The following is a 22,342-nucleotide window of genomic DNA, read 5'->3' as shown; positions in this document are numbered from 1 at the left end:
GATGTTTTTAGTAATCCATGCTCACTTTCCAATGAGGCTTTGGTACAATCATAAGTGTGACCTCTGCATTTTGTGTCCAGAATATCACTGTGATAAAATGTATGTGGAGATCAGGTGACATGAGTATTTCTTCCACCATTTCTGGGAGTAATATGTTGAAGACATATAAATTAGCCTTTGGGGGTACAAATAGGTGTACCCTGGGTCTATGAATACAGAGATAATGCATGAATAGACCATACTGTGAATCAATATTATAACAGGTTCCAATTTAAATAATGGATTGAGTTGATATCTGAAAATATATAGGAAATCTAATATTGATACACAACCATTCATTCCAACCAGTTATACATCTAATGGTGATATTAGGGTTATGGTTTACCATGAAGGGGGTGTGAGTCTTGCTTCACAAGGGATTATGGAAATGGAAAAGAATGTGTTTGGAAAGAAGACTCATGAAAAGACCAGTCAAGAAACGTGGAGGAATGCATGTGCTCTGAAGCAGGAAGTGATTGAAAGGGAACCAAATGCCTAGAAATTTGTGAACTTGAGGATGAAATACATATCCTATGATGTGCATCAACTGAAGAAATAGTAATGTGCCAGTGTTGAATAAAAATGAACGTCAAGATACACATCATGTCCCATAGGAATCTACTTGCATTGATGTTAAACTGGGTCAGTTACTGTAGAAATATTAGGATTTCAGCACTAGGAAACAAATATGTATTTCAGGTGGATGAATATTTCTGAGAATAATCTTGTGAAAAGTTGATTATAAATCCACATATATGAACATGAATGAATTTAGGGAGTGTATAATAAGACACATACATTTCAGATTTTGAAAAATCTGGAGAGTGTGTGTATGTGTGTATACATATATATATATGTATGTGTATATATATATATATATATATATACATATATATATATGTATACACACATATACACACACACACAGACATTAAAGAGTAGAAATATATATGCCAATCGAAATTCATCATGAAATTTTTATCATCCACAGATCCAAAAATATTTATATTACTGAACATGTATTTATGTATCATGTTGTTCATGTAGGAAGCTCACCTGGAGGTTGAATTTTCAGTTCCAACAGTGTTTAGGAGGAGTGATCTCTTCTCACAATTTGTATCTGCCAAGTCAGCCACCTCACATGAATGTACGTGGGATAGGAGGTAGGATTCTGTATGTGCATGTAAAAATGCATGTTGCTGAATAGGCTACAGAGAAAGGGAGACAGGAATTCACATATTTGTTAACGTTCAAAACACATGGAGAACTATTTCTATTAAATTGGGCTAGATTTATAACACCTACCCTTTATACTGCAAAAGGCAAGTCCAACTATACACCAGGCCTCCTCTGAACTGCCTGTATTTCTATTCTGTTTGAGTTACTTTTCTCCATCATATTACTATTCATAGTCACAATCTAGTAGGGTATGGGTTAGTGTCAGGGATTCAGTATTTCGAATGGAAAATAGGAAAATGAATCCAATGTGTAGGCAAATATGGGCTACACAAAAATCTTCCCACTCTCATCCAGAACAATGCCTTGACATTACCTTCGCAGTAAGTAAGACACAATTTGAGGAGAAGAGTTAGAAAAGCTGTGAATACGTATGTGGAATGGAAAATGCTCAGGAGTTCACCACCTTGGAGGTGGTGGAGGAGTTTCCATGAGTAAGGGACAGGGTAAACACTCCACAAACATGGAGCTCTGCTGGCCTAAAGACTTTGTGAGAAACTGCCTCTGAGGTTGGGCACTTGAAATATATGTTGTTGTCAGGAGCTTTAGCTTCCTTTGTAGTGAGACCATCAAACCTGGTCTGCATCTATGTGACCTGGAGGACATGGTTTCTGATTTTCCAATGAACATGAGGCAGAAGTGCTGAATTCTCTCTTTGCAGGTAAACTGTGGCCACTGGGATCTAAGTGTCTCCCTGTGTGGACTGTGAAGCCATTTGGTGATCCTCCACTTTCCGTGGTGTTTCTTGCTGCTGCACTGGGAGTTTGGAATTTGCCTCAGGAAATACAAGGAGTTCAACTGGGACACAGTGCTGGAGGGAGTTCTGTCACGTGTGGTGGGTCAGGGACCTAGGAGAATGCACCAGCCAGGCTTCTATCCCACAGAGCTTGCCCCCTTGACCATAGCAACCTGATTCTGAACATTGCCCTGAAACCTCTCCATGTAACAAGATGCCTGTACATAGAAGGGTCTGCTCGCTGCACCATGTCAGTCACAAGCCATTTGGAAGCCAATGGCAGATCCACATGGCCCCACCACAGATGTTTTATCCCACACCTGCACAGCACTGCTCTAGGCCCTCTACTCAGCAGGCCCCAACTTACTGGCATCTCTGTTTTACACCATTTTCATGAAACCCAGTCAATCAAGGCACTGTCTGGTACACTCATGATCAGCAACAGGACATCCAAAGGTTCTCCAGTGCCACCTGGTCATGGGAATTTCAAAAATTTCACGGTATTTATCTAGCTAGCCATTTTTAAAGGATGAAGTTGGAGGCACTGTGGGTTTCCATTCCTTCAGGAACCATTAAATGGTGAGGAAGCTCATTTCAATGAAAGCTCTGGAGAACTCTCACAAACAAGGCTTCCCAAAGAGTGGCCAAAAGGTCACATGAAGCCAGGCCCATTGAGGTCTACAATGTGAGGTCCACGTGTGTTTGGACTCTCAACTATGGCTGCCAGGTCTTTAAGAATAAAATCATGTGATATCCGGGCTGAGATTCCCAGTGCTCTGTGGAAAGCCAGCCTGGGCCTAGATCTCGGTTTCCAAGGGCGACTCTCATGCGTGGCCTCCTAAAATCCCAACACAATTCACGGCAATACTTCTCTGAGGTCAGTTCCAGAACTCAGTCTCCAAGGGGAATCACACCAGAGTTCAAGCCCAGGTGGACCCAGTCATCTCTTCCCACTGCCACACCAATGACCACAATTCAAACCAAAACACTGCCACATGGCCCTCATCTTCTTCCATATAGACACTCATCCTAACCTCTGGCTGGAGGTTTCCATGAGGGGCACAGCCCAAGACAGTGTCCACAATAAGCTCCCTTGCCTCTCATTTGCCTAATGTCAGGGTGGACTGGACACCCTTCCTGTGGACCTGGAGTGATCAAATAGGCCTGCCGTTAATACTGCTCTACTTCTCCAATTGGAGGCCTACTGACTGCCGGGTATAGATTCTTTGTGTGAACTGGAGTCATGAGAAAACCCAAGCACCTATGGGCTAGCCTCTGCAGGGCTTTGAAGAACTCCTTTGACACAAAGGATCCCTATTCTCACTTGATGGAGGTCAGGAACCTTACAGAGGAAGGGGAGAGACTTCATCCACAATGACTGCTTTGGTGCCACTTTGGCTTCGGATGCACACATGGGATCTTTCTTTGGATCCATCAGGTGCTGACAGTCTAAGCCACAGCCTCACACAGGGCCAAGAGGCTGATTCAGACACATCCCTTTGCAAAGCAATTAAGCAAAGAGCCACAGGTGATGCCCACTCATTTCCATTTGAAAACTGTTTTTTTTTCAGGCTTCACAAAGGGGTGCCCTGAGGCAAAGGCCTTCCTGACATTCAGGGCAACAGAACAAAGGCCCAAAGCAGGGTTTCTCCAGGGAGACTTTACTGGTCACACTGATATCTGAGTTTTCTGAGATGCTCACCATTCCTTTCAACTATCCAGTACATGGCCATGTCACCGAGCTTGGAGGTGGTACATATCTTGGACACAAAACCATGAGCCTATTCTGGAGAGTGGCCAGAATTCAGGAAGAAAACAGGAACTTAGGAAGATAGTAGGTGTTGCCCATCCATAAGGCAAGCCGCAGTCCATTCATAAATTGGGCAGGATGAATGCTGGGAAGCTTTCTACTAGACAGGACACATCCATCGATGCATTCTCTTTTCTAATGTCTACAACCAGGGACACAGTGGGATACACAAACATAGAAACACTCGCCTTGTCAAAAGCCTTACTAGAAACAGTCCACTCCAAACCAAACAAACCGCCTTTCCTACCTATTCTCAGAACATGAGGCAAAACCACACACTCACACCCACACCCACAAAGGCACCTCCTTCCAAGTTGGTCTGTGACTACCCAGAGTGTCATCTGACTGGTGGGCCATACTATGTTCCCCCGAAAGGGCCTGTCCTGTCTCACATCTGGCCTCCTTGGCCAACTCTGTGAAGTTGTCAGGAGCCAGCGGTGAGCCACTACCTGCTTTCTCAGGAAAGGCCCCTCTGCAGAGCTTTCCTGGCATTTGGCCATCCTCACATCAGTAGCTACCAAGAAAGACTGACTCTGTCCTTGGCAAATCCAAACAAGTGAGCCCACTGGGACTGGGACTGGGACTGGCTCTGGGTGCCTGGCTTCCTGGATCCCAAGTTCAGAGAGTTCCATCACCAAGGAAGTGAGGTGAGGTCACTTCCTTCAGGAACTGAATGAGGTCACTGCCTTGGCAACCACTGTGTCCTAACAGTTGCTTCCAAGGCTCCCATGAGATGGAGGCTGCCCCTCCTTCCTGTGACACTTTCACAAGTTAGAATGGAATATCAACCATAGGCACCAAGGAACAGCTCTCCACACAGGCCTGCTTTGGTCCATCTTGTCTACATTAAGAAGAGAGAGGCTCATTCAGACACATCCCTTCATCCTGACCAGGTTGTTTGCCATGGAAGATGACTTCTGCTCTCTCAGGTCCTTCATAGCTGCCTACATCTTCTCCAGGGATCACTTCTGCATGGACCTTTGAGGTTCTCAGCAGGTGGAAGATCCCCCACATTCCTGTATTGTAAGACCAACTCTGTCCCTGCTCTTCTGTAAAGTTAGATTGAGGGAACAGTGTATGGTTAGGGTTAAGAACCTGTTTGATTTGGGTGAGGAATCACTCTGCTGGATGAAGAATGGTATTGGGAACCTGCGATATTTATAATAATATATAGGTGAAATATATGTATGAAAACAGAAATCCAAGTAAGAAAGATTTGAAGGCCAGAAGGGCATTGGGCCCTTGATTGGGATACTTAGCTTTGCATGACTTTCTGCACAGATGTCTCAGATAAATCGATATACAATGGCATAGGACCTTGTACCTTGGATGATTGAATGTAGAAGAGAACATCCAGTCCAAAAGGGATAGTAGGTAGGATTAGGAAGATAGTTGGTAGGTTTAGGAAGAAGAGTGAATATACAATTTGGACCAAAAGTTCTTTAGCAATAGGGTGTCGGTTAGAGAGTGAATGTAAATGTCAGCACATGTGAAGAGTCAGTCACAATGATGAACTGGGGATCATATGTAGGAAAGCAGACATCAATAGAGACATGAGGAAATCAGGCAAAGTATAAAGTGAGTGAGAGGATTAGACATTTTCAACAGGGTTGAGGTGGAATATATCATCTTAGGAAGAAACAAATGTGTAGTCACCAATAGGATTGACATTTGAGAGCATTAGGCAACCTGGACAAGGATGTTTTTAGTAATCCATGCTCACTTTCCAATGAGGCTTTGGTACAATCATAAGTGTGACCTCTGCATTTTGTGTCCAGAATATCACTGTGATAAAATGTATGTGGAGATCAGGTGACATGAGTATTTCTTCCACCATTTCTGGGAGTAATATGTTGAAGACATATAAATTAGCCTTTGGGGGTACAAATAGGTGTACCCTGGGTCTATGAATACAGAGATAATGCATGAATAGACCATACTGTGAATCAATATTATAACAGGTTCCAATTTAAATAATGGATTGAGTTGATATCTGAAAATATATAGGAAATCTAATATTGATACACAACCATTCATTCCAACCAGTTATACATCTAATGGTGATATTAGGGTTATGGTTTACCATGAAGGGGGTGTGAGTCTTGCTTCACAGGGGATTATGGAAATGGAAAAGAATGTGTTTGGAAAGAAGACTCATGAAAAGACCAGTCAAGAAACGTGGAGGAATGCATGTGTTCTGAAGCAGGAAGTGATTGAAAGGGAACCAAATGCCTAGAAATTTGTGAACTTGAGGATGAAATACATATCCTATGATGTGCATCAACTGAAGAAATAGTAATGTGCCAGTGTTGAATAAAAATGAACGTCAAGATACACATCATGTCCCATAGGAATCTACTTGCATTGATGTTAAACTGGGTCAGTTACTGTAGAAATATTAGGATTTCAGCACTAGGAAACAAATATGTATTTCAGGTGGATGAATATTTCTGAGAATAATCTTGTGAAAAGTTGATTATAAATCCACATATATGAACATGAATGAATTTAGGGAGTGTATAATAAGACACATACATTTCAGATTTTGAAAAATCTGGAGAGTGTGTGTATGTGTGTATACATATATATATATATATGTATGTGTATATATATATATACATATATACATATATATATATGTATACACACATATACACACACACACAGACATTAAAGAGTAGAAATATATATGCCAATCGAAATTCATCATGAAATATTTATCATCCACAGATCCAAAAATATTTATATTACTGAACATGTATTTATGTATCATGTTGTTCATGTAGGAAGCTCACCTGGAGGTTGAATTTTCAGTTCCAACAGCGTTTAGGAGGAGTGATCTCTTCTCACAATTTGTATCTGCCAAGTCAGCCACCTCACACGAATGTACGTGGGATAGGAGGTAGGATTCTGTATGTGCATGTAAAAATGCATGTTGCTGAATAGGCTACAGAGAAAGGGAGACAGGAATTCACATATTTGTTAACGTTCAAAACACATGGAGAACTATTTCTATTAAATTGGGCTAGATTTATAACACCTACCCTTTATACTGCAAAAGGGAAGTCCAACTATACACCAGGCCTCCCCTGAACTGCCTGTATTTCTATTCTGTTTGAGTTATTTTTCTCCATCATATTACTATTCATAGTCACAATCTAGTACGGTATGGGTTAGTGTCAGGGATTCAGTATTTCGAATGGAAAATAGGAAAATGAATCCAATGTGTAGGCAAATATGGGCTACACAAAAATCTTCCCACTCTCATCCAGAACAATGCCTTGACATTACCTTCGCAGTAAGTAAGACACAATTTGAGGAGTAGAGTTAGAAAAGCTGTGAATACGTATGTGGAATGGAAAATGCTCAGGAGTTCACCACCTTGGAGGTGGTGGAGGAGTTTCCATGAGTAAGGGACAGGGTAAACACTCCACAAACATGGAGCTCTGCTGGCCTAAAGACTTTGTGAGAAACTGCCTCTGAGGTTGGGCACTTGAAATATATGTTGTTGTCAGGAGCTTTAGCTTCCTTTGTAGTGAGACCATCAAACCTGGTCTGCATCTATGTGACCTGGAGGACATGGTTTCTGATTTTCCAATGAACATGAGGCAGAAGTGCTGAATTCTCTCTTTGCAGGTAAACTGTGGCCACTGGGATCTAAGTGTCTCCCTGTGTGGACTGTGAAGCCATTTGGTGATCCTCCACTTTCCGTGGTGTTTCTTGCTGCTGCACTGGGAGTTTGGAATTTGCCTCAGGAAATACAAGGAGTTCAACTGGGACACAGTGCTGGAGGGAGTTCTGTCACGTGTGGTGGGTCAGGGACCTAGGAGAATGCACCAGCCAGGCTTCTATCCCACAGAGCTTGCCCCCTTGACCATAGCAACCTGATTCTGAACATTGCCCTGAAACCTCTCCATGTAACAAGATGCCTGTACATAGAAGGGTCTGCTCGCTGCACCATGTCAGTCACAAGCCATTTGGAAGCCAATGGCAGATCCACATGGCCCCACCACAGATGTTTTATCCCACACCTGCACAGCACTGCTCTAGGCCCTCTACTCAGCAGGCCCCAACTTACTGGCATCTCTGTTTTACACCATTTTCATGAAACCCAGTCAATCAAGGCACTGTCTGGTACACTCATGATCAGCAACAGGACATCCAAAGGTTCTCCAGTGCCACCTGGTCATGGGAATTTCAAAAATTTCACGGTATTTATCTAGCTAGCCATTTTTAAAGGATGAAGTTGGAGGCACTGTGGGTTTCCATTCCTTCAGGAACCATTAAATGGTGAGGAAGCTCATTTCAATGAAAGCTCTGGAGAACTCTCACAAACAAGGCTTCCCAAAGAGTGGCCAAAAGGTCACATGAAGCCAGGCCCATTGAGGTCTACAATGTGAGGTCCACGTGTGTTTGGACTCTCAACTATGGCTGCCAGGTCTTTAAGAATAAAACCATGTGATATCCGGGCTGAGATTCCCAGTGCTCTGTGGAAAGCCAGCCTGGGCCTAGATCTCGGTTTCCAAGGGCGACTCTCATGCGTGGCCTCCTAAAATCCCAACACAATTCACGGCAATACTTCTCTGAGGTCAGTTCCAGAACTCAGTCTCCAAGGGGAATCACACCAGAGTTCAAGCCCAGGTGGACCCAGTCATCTCTTCCCACTGCCACACCAATGACCACAATTCAAACCAAAACACTGCCACATGGCCCTCATCTTCTTCCATATAGACACTCATCCTAACCTCTGGCTGGAGGTTTCCATGAGGGGCACAGCCCAAGACAGTGTCCACAATAAGCTCCCTTGCCTCTCATTTGCCTAATGTCAGGGTGGACTGGACCCCCTTCCTGTGGACCTGGAGTGATCAAATAGGCCTGCCGTTAATACTGCTCTACTTCTCCAATTGGAGGCCTACTGACTGCCGGGTATAGATTCTTTGTGTGAACTGGAGTCATGAGAAAACCCAAGCACCTATGGGCTAGCCTCTGCAGGGCTTTGAAGAACTCCTTTGACACAAAGGATCCCTATTCTCACTTGATGGAGGTCAGGAACCTTACAGAGGAAGGGGAGAGACTTCATCCACAATGACTGCTTTGGTGCCACTTTGGCTTCGGATGCACACATGGGATCTTTCTTTGGATCCATCAGGTGCTGACAGTCTAAGCCACAGCCTCACACAGGGCCAAGAGGCTGATTCAGACACATCCCTTTGCAAAGCAATTAAGCAAAGAGCCACAGGTGATGCCCACTCATTTCCATTTGAAAACTGTTTTTTTTTTTTTTTCAGGCTTCACAAAGGGGTGCCCTGAGGCAAAGGCCTTCCTGACATTCAGGGCAACAGAACAAAGGCCCAAAGCAGGGTTTCTCCAGGGAGACTTTACTGGTCACACTGATATCTGAGTTTTCTGAGATGCTCACCATTCCTTTCAACTATCCAGTACATGGCCATGTCACCGAGCTTGGAGGTGATACATATCTTGGACACAAAACCATGAGCCTATTCTGGAGAGTGGCCAGAATTCAGGAAGAAAACAGGAACTCAGGAAGATAGTAGGTGTTGCCCATCCATAAGGCAAGCCGCAGTCCATTCATAAATTGGGCAGGATGAATGCTGGGAAGCTTTCTACTAGACAGGACACATCCATTGATGCATTCTCTTTTCTAATGTCTACAACCAGGGACACAGTGGGATACACAAACATAGAAACACTCGCCTTGTCAAAAGCCTTACTAGAAACAGTCCACTCCAAACCAAACAAACCGCCTTTCCTACCTATTCTCAGAACATGAGGCAAAACCACACACTCACACCCACACCCACAAAGGCACCTCCTTCCAAGTTGGTCTGTGACTACCCAGAGTGTCATCTGACTGGTGGGCCATACTATGTTCCCCCGAAAGGGCCTGTCCTGTCTCACATCTGGCCTCCTTGGCCAACTCTGTGAAGTTGTCAGGAGCCAGCGGTGAGCCACTACCTGCTTTCTCAGGAAAGGCCCCTCTGCAGAGCTTTCCTGGCATTTGGCCATCCTCACATCAGTAGCTACCAAGAAAGACTGACTCTGTCCTTGGCAAATCCAAACAAGTGAGCCCACTGGGACTGGGACTGGGACTGGCTCTGGGTGCCTGGCTTCCTGGATCCCAAGTTCAGAGAGTTCCATCACCAAGGAAGTGAGGTGAGGTCACTTCCTTCAGGAACTGAATGAGGTCACTGCCTTGGCAACCACTGTGTCCTAACAGTTGCTTCCAAGGCTCCCATGAGATGGAGGCTGCCCCTCCTTCCTGTGACACTTTCACAAGTTAGAATGGAATATCAACCATAGGCACCAAGGAACAGCTCTCCACACAGGCCTGCTTTGGTCCATCTTGTCTACATTAAGAAGAGAGAGGCTCATTCAGACACATCCCTTCATCCTGACCAGGTTGTTTGCCATGGAAGATGACTTCTGCTCTCTCAGGTCCTTCATAGCTGCCTACATCTTCTCCAGGGATCACTTCTGCATGGACCTTTGAGGTTCTCAGCAGGTGGAAGATCCCCCACATTCCTGTATTGTAAGACCAACTCTGTCCCTGCTCTTCTGTAAAGTTAGATTGAGGGAACAGTGTATGGTTAGGGTTAAGAACCTGTTTGATTTGGGTGAGGAATCACTCTGCTGGATGAAGAATGGTATTGGGAACCTGCGATATTTATAATAATATATAGGTGAAATATATGTATGAAAACAGAAATCCAAGTAAGAAAGATTTGAAGGCCAGAAGGGCATTGGGCCCTTGATTGGGATACTTAGCTTTGCATGACTTTCTGCACAGATGTCCCAGATAAATCGATATACAATGGCATAGGACCTTGTACCTTGGATGATTGAATGTAGAAGAGAACATCCAGTCCAAAAGGGATAGTAGGTAGGATTAGGAAGATAGTTGGTAGGTTTAGGAAGAAGAGTGAGTATACAATTTGGACCAAAAGTTCTTTAGCAATAGGGTGTCGGTTAGAGAGTGAATGTAAATGTCAGCACATGTGAAGAGTCAGTCACAATGATGAACTGGGGATCATATGTAGGAAAGCAGACATCAATAGAGACATGAGGAAATCAGGCAAAGTATAAAGTGAGTGAGAGGATTAGACATTTTCAACAGGGTTGAGGTGGAATATATCATCTTAGGAAGAAACAAATGTGTAGTCACCAATAGGATTGACATTTGAGAGCATTAGGCAACCTGGACAAGGATGTTTTTAGTAATCCATGCTCACTTTCCAATGAGGCTTTGGTACAATCATAAGTGTGACCTCTGCATTTTGTGTCCAGAATATCACTGTAATAAAATGTATGTGGAGATCAGGTGACATGAGTATTTCTTCCACCATTTCTGGGAGTAATATGTTGAAGACATATAAATTAGCCTTTGGGGGTACAAATAGGTGTACCCTGGGTCTATGAATACAGAGATAATGCATGAATAGACCATACTGTGAATCAATATTATAACAGGTTCCAATTTAAATAATGGATTGAGTTGATATCTGAAAATATATAGGAAATCTAATATTGATACACAACCATTCATTCCAACCAGTTATACATCTAATGGTGATATTAGGGTTATGGTTTACCATGAAGGGGGTGTGAGTCTTGCTTCACAGGGGATTATGGAAATGGAAAAGAATGTGTTTGGAAAGAAGACTCATGAAAAGACCAGTCAAGAAACGTGGAGGTATGCATGTGTTCTGAAGCAGGAAGTGATTGAAAGGGAACCAAATGCCTAGAAATTTGTGAACTTGAGGATGAAATACATATCCTATGATGTGCATCAACTGAAGAAATAGTAATGTACCAGTGTTGAATAAAAATGAACGTCAAGATACACATCATGTCCCATAGGAATCTACTTGCATTGATGTTAAACTGGGTCAGTTACTGTAGAAATATTAGGATTTCAGCACTAGGAAACAAATATGTATTTCAGGTGGATGAATATTTCTGAGAATAATCTTGTGAAAAGTTGATTATAAATCCACATATATGAACATGAATGAATTTAGGGAGTGTATAATAAGACACATACATTTCAGATTTTGAAAAATCTGGAGAGTGTGTGTATATGTGTGTATATATATATATATATATATATATATATATATATATATATATATATATACATGTATATATATATGTATACACACATATACACACACACACAGACATTAAAGAGTAGAAATATATATGCCAATCGAAATTCATCATGAAATATTTATCATCCACAGATCCAAAAATATTTATATTACTGAACATGTATTTATGTATCATGTTGTTCATGTAGGAAGCTCACCTGGAGGTTGAATTTTCAGTTCCAACAGCGTTTAGGAGGAGTGATCTCTTCTCACAATTTGTATCTGCCAAGTCAGCCACCTCACACGAATGTACGTGGGATAGGAGGTAGGATTCTGTATGTGCATGTAAAAATGCATGTTGCTGAATAGGCTACAGAGAAAGGGAGACAGGAATTCACATATTTGTTAACGTTCAAAACACATGGAGAACTATTTCTATTAAATTGGGCTAGATTTATAACACCTACCCTTTATACTGCAAAAGGGAAGTCCAACTATACACCAGGCCTCCCCTGAACTGCCTGTATTTCTATTCTGTTTGAGTTATTTTTCTCCATCATATTACTATTCATAGTCACAATCTAGTACGGTATGGGTTAGTGTCAGGGATTCAGTATTTCGAATGGAAAATAGGAAAATGAATCCAATGTGTAGGCAAATATGGGCTACACAAAAATCTTCCCACTCTCATCCAGAACAATGCCTTGACATTACCTTCGCAGTAAGTAAGACACAATTTGAGGAGAAGAGTTAGAAAAGCTGTGAATACGTATGTGGAATGGAAAATGCTCAGGAGTTCACCACCTTGGAGGTGGTGGAGGAGTTTCCATGAGTAAGGGACAGGGTAAACACTCCACAAACATGGAGCTCTGCTGGCCTAAAGACTTTGTGAGAAACTGCCTCTGAGGTTGGGCACTTGAAATATATGTTGTTGTCAGGAGCTTTAGCTTCCTTTGTAGTGAGACCATCAAACCTGGTCTGCATCTATGTGACCTGGAGGACATGGTTTCTGATTTTCCAATGAACATGAGGCAGAAGTGCTGAATTCTCTCTTTGCAGGTAAACTGTGGCCACTGGGATCTAAGTGTCTCCCTGTGTGGACTGTGAAGCCATTTGGTGATCCTCCACTTTCCGTGGTGTTTCTTGCTGCTGCACTGGGAGTTTGGAATTTGCCTCAGGAAATACAAGGAGTTCAACTGGGACACAGTGCTGGAGGGAGTTCTGTCACGTGTGGTGGGTCAGGGACCTAGGAGAATGCACCAGCCAGGCTTCTATCCCACAGAGCTTGCCCCCTTGACCATAGCAACCTGATTCTGAACATTGCCCTGAAACCTCTCCATGTAACAAGATGCCTGTACATAGAAGGGTCTGCTCGCTGCACCATGTCAGTCACAAGCCATTTGGAAGCCAATGGCAGATCCACATGGCCCCACCACAGATGTTTTATCCCACACCTGCACAGCACTGCTCTAGGCCCTCTACTCAGCAGGCCCCAACTTACTGGCATCTCTGTTTTACACCATTTTCATGAAACCCAGTCAATCAAGGCACTGTCTGGTACACTCATGATCAGCAACAGGACATCCAAAGGTTCTCCAGTGCCACCTGGTCATGGGAATTTCAAGAATTTCACGGTATTTATCTAGCTAGCCATTTTTAAAGGATGAAGTTGGAGGCACTGTGGGTTTCCATTCCTTCAGGAACCATTAAATGGTGAGGAAGCTCATTTCAATGAAAGCTCTGGAGAACTCTCACAAACAAGGCTTCCCAAAGAGTGGCCAAAAGGTCACATGAAGCCAGGCCCATTGAGGTCTACAATGTGAGGTCCACGTGTGTTTGGACTCTCAACTATGGCTGCCAGGTCTTTAAGAATAAAATCATGTGATATCCGGGCTGAGATTCCCAGTGCTCTGTGGAAAGCCAGCCTGGGCCTAGATCTCGGTTTCCAAGGGCGACTCTCATGCGTGGCCTCCTAAAATCCCAACACAATTCACGGCAATACTTCTCTGAGGTCAGTTCCAGAACTCAGTCTCCAAGGGGAATCACACCAGAGTTCAAGCCCAGGTGGACCCAGTCATCTCTTCCCACTGCCACACCAATGACCACAATTCAAACCAAAACACTGCCACATGGCCCTCATCTTCTTCCATATAGACACTCATCCTAACCTCTGGCTGGAGGTTTCCATGAGGGGCACAGCCCAAGACAGTGTCCACAATAAGCTCCCTTGCCTCTCATTTGCCTAATGTCAGGGTGGACTGGACACCCTTCCTGTGGACCTGGAGTGATCAAATAGGCCTGCCGTTAATACTGCTCTACTTCTCCAATTGGAGGCCTACTGACTGCCGGGTATAGATTCTTTGTGTGAACTGGAGTCATGAGAAAACCCAAGCACCTATGGGCTAGCCTCTGCAGGGCTTTGAAGAACTCCTTTGACACAAAGGATCCCTATTCTCACTTGATGGAGGTCAGGAACCTTACAGAGGAAGGGGAGAGACTTCATCCACAATGACTGCTTTGGTGCCACTTTGGCTTCGGATGCACACATGGGATCTTTCTTTGGATCCATCAGGTGCTGACAGTCTAAGCCACAGCCTCACACAGGGCCAAGAGGCTGATTCAGACACATCCCTTTGCAAAGCAATTAAGCAAAGAGCCACAGGTGATGCCCACTCATTTCCATTTGAAAACTGTTTTTTTTTTTTTTTCAGGCTTCACAAAGGGGTGCCCTGAGGCAAAGGCCTTCCTGACATTCAGGGCAACAGAACAAAGGCCCAAAGCAGGGTTTCTCCAGGGAGACTTTACTGGTCACACTGATATCTGAGTTTTCTGAGATGCTCACCATTCCTTTCAACTATCCAGTACATGGCCATGTCACCGAGCTTGGAGGTGGTACATATCTTGGACACAAAACCATGAGCCTATTCTGGAGAGTGGCCAGAATTCAGGAAGAAAACAGGAACTTAGGAAGATAGTAGGTGTTGCCCATCCATAAGGCAAGCCGCAGTCCATTCATAAATTGGGCAGGATGAATGCTGGGAAGCTTTCTACTAGACAGGACACATCCATTGATGCATTCTCTTTTCTAATGTCTACAACCAGGGACACAGTGGGATACACAAACATAGAAACACTCGCCTTGTCAAAAGCCTTACTAGAAACAGTCCACTCCAAACCAAACAAACCGCCTTTCCTACCTATTCTCAGAACATGAGGCAAAACCACACACTCACACCCACACCCACAAAGGCACCTCCTTCCAAGTTGGTCTGTGACTACCCAGAGTGTCATCTGACTGGTGGGCCATACTATGTTCCCCTGAAAGGGCCTGTCCTGTCTCACATCTGGCCTCCTTGGCCAACTCTGTGAAGTTGTCAGGAGCCAGCGGTGAGCCACTACCTGCTTTCTCAGGAAAGGCCCCTCTGCAGAGCTTTCCTGGCATTTGGCCATCCTCACATCAGTAGCTACCAAGAAAGACTGACTCTGTCCTTGGCAAATCCAAACAAGTGAGCCCACTGGGACTGGGACTGGGACTGGCTCTGGGTGCCTGGCTTCCTGGATCCCAAGTTCAGAGAGTTCCATCACCAAGGAAGTGAGGTGAGGTCACTTCCTTCAGGAACTGAATGAGGTCACTGCCTTGGCAACCACTGTGTCCTAACAGTTGCTTCCAAGGCTCCCATGAGATGGAGGCTGCCCCTCCTTCCTGTGACACTTTCACAAGTTAGAATGGAATATCAACCATAGGCACCAAGGAACAGCTCTCCACACAGGCCTGCTTTGGTCCATCTTGTCTACATTAAGAAGAGAGAGGCTCATTCAGACACATCCCTTCATCCTGACCAGGTTGTTTGCCATGGAAGATGACTTCTGCTCTCTCAGGTCCTTCATAGCTGCCTACATCTTCTCCAGGGATCACTTCTGCATGGACCTTTGAGGTTCTCAGCAGGTGGAAGATCCCCCACATTCCTGTATTGTAAGACCAACTCTGTCCCTGCTCTTCTGTAAAGTTAGATTGAGGGAACAGTGTATGGTTAGGGTTAAGAACCTGTTTGATTTGGGTGAGGAATCACTCTGCTGGATGAAGAATGGTATTGGGAACCTGCGATATTTATAATAATATATAGGTGAAATATATGTATGAAAACAGAAATCCAAGTAAGAAAGATTTGAAGGCCAGAAGGGCATTGGGCCCTTGATTGGGATACTTAGCTTTGCATGACTTTCTGCACAGATGTCCCAGATAAATCGATATACAATGGCATAGGACCTTGTACCTTGGATGATTGAATGTAGAAGAGAACATCCAGTCCAAAAGGGATAGTAGGTAGGATTAGGAAGATAGTTGGTAGGTTTAGGAAGAAGAGTGAGTATACAATTTGGACCAAAAGTTCTTTAGCAATAGGGTGTCGGTTAGAGAGTGAATGTAAATGTCAGCACATGTGAAGAGTCAGTCACAATGATGAACTGGGGATCATATGTAGGAAAGCAGACATCAATAGAGACATGAGGAAATCAGGCAAAGTATAAAGTGAGTGAGAGGATTAGACATTTTCAACAGGGTTGAGGTGGAATATATCATCTTAGGAAGAAACAAATGTGTAGTCACCAATAGGATTGACATTTGAGAGCATTAGGCAACCTGGACAAGGATGTTTTTAGTAATCCATGCTCACTTTCCAATGAGGCTTTGGTACAATCATAAGTGTGACCTCTGCATTTTGTGTCCAGAATATCACTGTGATAAAATGTATGTGGAGATCAGGTGACATGAGTATTTCTTCCACCATTTCTGGGAGTAATATGTTGAAGACATATAAATTAGCCTTTGGGGGTACAAATAGGTGTACCCTGGGTCTATGAATACAGAGATAATGCATGAATAGACCATACTGTGAATCAATATTATAACAGGTTCCAATTTAAATAATGGATTGAGTTGATATCTGAAAATATATAGGAAATCTAATATTGATACACAACCATTCATTCCAACCAGTTATACATCTAATGGTGATATTAGGGTTATGGTTTACCATGAAGGGGGTGTGAGTCTTGCTTCACAGGGGATTATGGAAATGGAAAAGAATGTGTTTGGAAAGAAGACTCATGAAAAGACCAGTCAAGAAACGTGGAGGAATGCATGTGTTCTGAAGCAGGAAGTGATTGAAAGGGAACCAAATGCCTAGAAATTTGTGAACTTGAGGATGAAATACATATCCTATGATGTGCATCAACTGAAGAAATAGTAATGTACCAGTGTTGAATAAAAATGAACGTCAAGATACACATCATGTCCCATAGGAATCTACTTGCATTGATGTTAAACTGGGTCAGTTACTGTAGAAATATTAGGATTTCAGCACTAGGAAACAAATATGTATTTCAGGTGGATGAATATTTCTGAGAATAATCTTGTGAAAAGTTGATTATAAATCCACATATATGAACATGAATGAATTTAGGGAGTGTATAATAAGACACATACATTTCAGATTTTGAAAAATCTGGAGAGTGTGTGTATGTGTGTATACATATATATATATATATATGTATGTGTATATATATATATATACATATATATATATGTATACACACATATACACACACACACAGACATTAAAGAGTAGAAATATATATGCCAATCGAAATTCATCATGAAATATTTATCATCCACAGATCCAAAAATATTTATATTACTGAACATGTATTTATGTATCATGTTGTTCATGTAGGAAGCTCACCTGGAGGTTGAATTTTCAGTTCCAACAGCGTTTAGGAGGAGTGATCTCTTCTCACAATTTGTATCTGCCAAGTCAGCCACCTCACACGAATGTACGTGGGATAGGAGGTAGGATTCTGTATGTGCATGTAAAAATGCATGTTGCTGAATAGGCTACAGAGAAAGGGAGACAGGAATTCACATATTTGTTAACGTTCAAAACACATGGAGAACTATTTCTATTAAATTGGGCTAGATTTATAACACCTACCCTTTATACTGCAAAAGGCAAGTCCAACTATACACCAGGCCTCCTCTGAACTGCCTGTATTTCTATTCTGTTTGAGTTACTTTTCTCCATCATATTACTATTCATAGTCACAATCTAGTAGGGTATGGGTTAGTGTCAGGGATTCAGTATTTCGAATGGAAAATAGGAAAATGAATCCAATGTGTAGGCAAATATGGGCTACACAAAAATCTTCCCACTCTCATCCAGAACAATGCCTTGACATTACCTTCGCAGTAAGTAAGACACAATTTGAGGAGAAGAGTTAGAAAAGCTGTGAATACGTATGTGGAATGGAAAATGCTCAGGAGTTCACCACCTTGGAGGTGGTGGAGGAGTTTCCATGAGTAAGGGACAGGGTAAACACTCCACAAACATGGAGCTCTGCTGGCCTAAAGACTTTGTGAGAAACTGCCTCTGAGGTTGGGCACTTGAAATATATGTTGTTGTCAGGAGCTTTAGCTTCCTTTGTAGTGAGACCATCAAACCTGGTCTGCATCTATGTGACCTGGAGGACATGGTTTCTGATTTTCCAATGAACATGAGGCAGAAGTGCTGAATTCTCTCTTTGCAGGTAAACTGTGGCCACTGGGATCTAAGTGTCTCCCTGTGTGGACTGTGAAGCCATTTGGTGATCCTCCACTTTCCGTGGTGTTTCTTGCTGCTGCACTGGGAGTTTGGAATTTGCCTCAGGAAATACAAGGAGTTCAACTGGGACACAGTGCTGGAGGGAGTTCTGTCACGTGTGGTGGGTCAGGGACCTAGGAGAATGCACCAGCCAGGCTTCTATCCCACAGGGCTTGCCCCCTTGACCATAGCAACCTGATTCTGAACATTGCCCTGAAACCTCTCCATGTAACAAGATGCCTGTACATAGAAGGGTCTGCTCGCTGCACCATGTCAGTCACAAGCCATTCGGAAGCCAATGGCAGATCCACATGGCCCCACCACAGATGTTTTATCCCACACCTGCACAGCACTGCTCTAGGCCCTCTACTCAGCAGGCCCCAACTTACTGGCATCTCTGTTTTACACCATTTTCATGAAACCCAGTCAATCAAGGCACTGTCTGGTACACTCATGATCAGCAACAGGACATCCAAAGGTTCTCCAGTGCCACCTGGTCATGGGAATTTCAAGAATTTCACGGTATTTATCTAGCTAGCCATTTTTAAAGGATGAAGTTGGAGGCACTGTGGGTTTCCATTCCTTCAGGAACCATTAAATGGTGAGGAAGCTCATTTCAATGAAAGCTCTGGAGAACTCTCACAAACAAGGCTTCCCAAAGAGTGGCCAAAAGGTCACATGAAGCCAGGCCCATTGAGGTCTACAATGTGAGGTCCACGTGTGTTTGGACTCTCAACTATGGCTGCCAGGTCTTTAAGAATAAAATCATGTGATATCCGGGCTGAGATTCCCAGTGCTCTGTGGAAAGCCAGCCTGGGCCTAGATCTCGGTTTCCAAGGGCGACTCTCATGCGTGGCCTCCTAAAATCCCAACACAATTCACGGCAATACTTCTCTGAGGTCAGTTCCAGAACTCAGTCTCCAAGGGGAATCACACCAGAGTTCAAGCCCAGGTGGACCCAGTCATCTCTTCCCACTGCCACACCAATGACCACAATTCAAACCAAAACACTGCCACATGGCCCTCATCTTCTTCCATATAGACACTCATCCTAACCTCTGGCTGGAGGTTTCCATGAGGGGCACAGCCCAAGACAGTGTCCACAATAAGCTCCCTTGCCTCTCATTTGCCTAATGTCAGGGTGGACTGGACACCCTTCCTGTGGACCTGGAGTGATCAAATAGGCCTGCCGTTAATACTGCTCTACTTCTCCAATTGGAGGCCTACTGACTGCCGGGTATAGATTCTTTGTGTGAACTGGAGTCATGAGAAAACCCAAGCACCTATGGGCTAGCCTCTGCAGGGCTTTGAAGAACTCCTTTGACACAAAGGATCCCTATTCTCACTTGATGGAGGTCAGGAACCTTACAGAGGAAGGGGAGAGACTTCATCCACAATGACTGCTTTGGTGCCACTTTGGCTTCGGATGCACACATGGGATCTTTCTTTGGATCCATCAGGTGCTGACAGTCTAAGCCACAGCCTCACACAGGGCCAAGAGGCTGATTCAGACACATCCCTTTGCAAAGCAATTAAGCAAAGAGCCACAGGTGATGCCCACTCATTTCCATTTGAAAACTGTTTTTTTTTTTTTCAGGCTTCACAAAGGGGTGCCCTGAGGCAAAGGCCTTCCTGACATTCAGGGCAACAGAACAAAGGCCCAAAGCAGGGTTTCTCCAGGGAGACTTTACTGGTCACACTGATATCTGAGTTTTCTGAGATGCTCACCATTCCTTTCAACTATCCAGTACATGGCCATGTCACCGAGCTTGGAGGTGGTACATATCTTGGACACAAAACCATGAGCCTATTCTGGAGAGTGGCCAGAATTCAGGAAGAAAACAGGAACTTAGGAAGATAGTAGGTGTTGCCCATCCATAAGGCAAGCCGCAGTCCATTCATAAATTGGGCAGGATGAATGCTGGGAAGCTTTCTACTAGACAGGACACATCCATCGATGCATTCTCTTTTCTAATGTCTACAACCAGGGACACAGTGGGATACACAAACATAGAAACACTCGCCTTGTCAAAAGCCTTACTAGAAACAGTCCACTCCAAACCAAACAAACCGCCTTTCCTACCTATTCTCAGAACATGAGGCAAAACCACACACTCACACCCACACCCACAAAGGCACCTCCTTCCAAGTTGGTCTGTGACTACCCAGAGTGTCATCTGACTGGTGGGCCATACTATGTTCCCCCGAAAGGGCCTGTCCTGTCTCACATCTGGCCTCCTTGGCCAACTCTGTGAAGTTGTCAGGAGCCAGCGGTGAGCCACTACCTGCTTTCTCAGGAAAGGCCCCTCTGCAGAGCTTTCCTGGCATTTGGCCATCCTCACATCAGTAGCTACCAAGAAAGACTGACTCTGTCCTTGGCAAATCCAAACAAGTGAGCCCACTGGGACTGGGACTGGGACTGGCTCTGGGTGCCTGGCTTCCTGGATCCCAAGTTCAGAGAGTTCCATCACCAAGGAAGTGAGGTGAGGTCACTTCCTTCAGGAACTGAATGAGGTCACTGCCTTGGCAACCACTGTGTCCTAACAGTTGCTTCCAAGGCTCCCATGAGATGGAGGCTGCCCCTCCTTCCTGTGACACTTTCACAAGTTAGAATGGAATATCAACCATAGGCACCAAGGAACAGCTCTCCACACAGGCCTGCTTTGGTCCATCTTGTCTACATTAAGAAGAGAGAGGCTCATTCAGACACATCCCTTCATCCTGACCAGGTTGTTTGCCATGGAAGATGACTTCTGCTCTCTCAGGTCCTTCATAGCTGCCTACATCTTCTCCAGGGATCACTTCTGCATGGACCTTTGAGGTTCTCAGCAGGTGGAAGATCCCCCACATTCCTGTATTGTAAGACCAACTCTGTCCCTGCTCTTCTGTAAAGTTAGATTGAGGGAACAGTGTATGGTTAGAGTTAAGAACCTGTTTGATTTGGGTGAGGAATCACTCTGCTGGATGAAGAATGGTATTGGGAACCTGCGATATTTATAATAATATATAGGTGAAATATATGTATGAAAACAGAAATCCAAGTAAGAAAGATTTGAAGGCCAGAAGGGCATTGGGCCCTTGATTGGGATACTTAGCTTTGCATGACTTTCTGCACAGATGTCCCAGATAAATCGATATACAATGGCATAGGACCTTGTACCTTGGATGATTGAATGTAGAAGAGAACATCCAGTCCAAAAGGGATAGTAGGTAGGATTAGGAAGATAGTTGGTAGGTTTAGGAAGAAGAGTGAGTATACAATTTGGACCAAAAGTTCTTTAGCAATAGGGTGTCGGTTAGAGAGTGAATGTAAATGTCAGCACATGTGAAGAGTCAGTCACAATGATGAACTGGGGATCATATGTAGGAAAGCAGACATCAATAGAGACATGAGGAAATCAGGCAAAGTATAAAGTGAGTGAGAGGATTAGACATTTTCAACAGGGTTGAGGTGGAATATATCATCTTAGGAAGAAACAAATGTGTAGTCACCAATAGGATTGACATTTGAGAGCATTAGGCAACCTGGACAAGGATGTTTTTAGTAATCCATGCTCACTTTCCAATGAGGCTTTGGTACAATCATAAGTGTGACCTCTGCATTTTGTGTCCAGAATATCACTGTGATAAAATGTATGTGGAGATCAGGTGACATGAGTATTTCTTCCACCATTTCTGGGAGTAATATGTTGAAGACATATAAATTAGCCTTTGGGGGTACAAATAGGTGTACCCTGGGTCTATGAATACAGAGATAATGCATGAATAGACCATACTG

This window comes from Spermophilus citellus (assembly GCF_964194105.1).
Source record: "Spermophilus citellus genome assembly, chromosome: 2".
Classification (NCBI taxonomy): domain Eukaryota; kingdom Metazoa; phylum Chordata; class Mammalia; order Rodentia; family Sciuridae; genus Spermophilus; species Spermophilus citellus.
This window is presented reverse-complemented; position numbering follows the sequence as displayed.